The sequence below is a fragment of the Arachis ipaensis genome, chromosome B08, assembly GCF_000816755.2.
Source record: "Arachis ipaensis cultivar K30076 chromosome B08, Araip1.1, whole genome shotgun sequence".
NCBI lineage: Eukaryota > Viridiplantae > Streptophyta > Magnoliopsida > Fabales > Fabaceae > Arachis > Arachis ipaensis.
In genome coordinates, this window is record NC_029792.2 from 128,013,929 (window position 1) to 128,015,192 (window position 1,264).

The following is a 1,264-nucleotide window of genomic DNA, read 5'->3' on the forward strand; positions in this document are numbered from 1 at the left end:
ATACTCTATCCTAAACATACAATAACACATCTCTAGTCTCCCACTCTCCCATACTTTGTGCAGGTACTAAGTATTATGAAACAACCAAATTGACTTAAATTTAATCACAAATTAGGTATATGTGCTATTAAAAAAAGAAAGAGTATAGGGAACAACGTTTTAATATAGAGAAATAATATTTTTTTTGAAAAACGTAAGTAATAAATTAAAAAAATAATTTTAATTTTAAATTTTAAATTTTGAATTAATTGAATTTATTCATATTTAATGAACTTGGAATGTAGTCTATTGTTTATATTATTCACCATTTTTGTTATTTATCTAATGAAATTATTTAAAAAAAAACACCCACTCAAGACGCGGCTAAAAAATTTTGATATGGAAGCAAAATGAATGATATACTTTAATATGGTATTTTTTTATGCTTTTTAAAATTGTGGGAGTATCCGATTTGTATTTAAAAAGTCGAAAAAATTCAGAGTACACAAATCGGAGGGTCTTCACAAATCGCATGATCCGATTTGCAGCTGATGGAATTTGAAATCTGAAACGTGGAATTCGGACCCTTCGTTTTTCTTGTTCTGGGTAATTTTTTTTTTACATTTTGAGGGACACAACTCGCAGATTCCGAATTCTGCTTCCTCTGATCTCACAACGAAGTGAAGCACCACTCCTTCTCATACGCTAGTCCAACACTTCCTTTGTTTCCATATTCAAATTAAAAAGCGTCAAGACGCACGCATGCACACATAATTGTCCATGTTTTCTCTTTAAAATAATAAAATATTATAAATATAACAGCTAGCACAATAGATAGTTAAATCTAGCTACGGAATAAATGTCACTAATGATAATTAGAAGTTTAACCTATTTTTGGTGCTCATTTCCACTTATACCTAATGAGTAATGACTTCTCTTCCTAATAATACGCTTCAAATAAACCTGTTTTAATTTTTTTTTCCCTTAAAAAGTACACAATGAATCAATGATAAAGAAAGTTGCATTTGCATGGCATGTGATGCCATCCTCCCACAAATTGAAAATAATGATAGTATGATACAGTATTATTCCCCCTTTTTCTAGTGACCAAAATGTTTTTTATTAATAAATAATGCAAAATAGATATCCTTTCTTGTTCTAAGAAAAAAACGCCAAGAAATTATTTTAAAAACACCGTCTAACTCAAACTTTCGTTTTCATTCAGCCAGAGACACGTGACCATTGCATGGCATTTCTTTTCTGATATTCTTTACTTTCGGTGCGA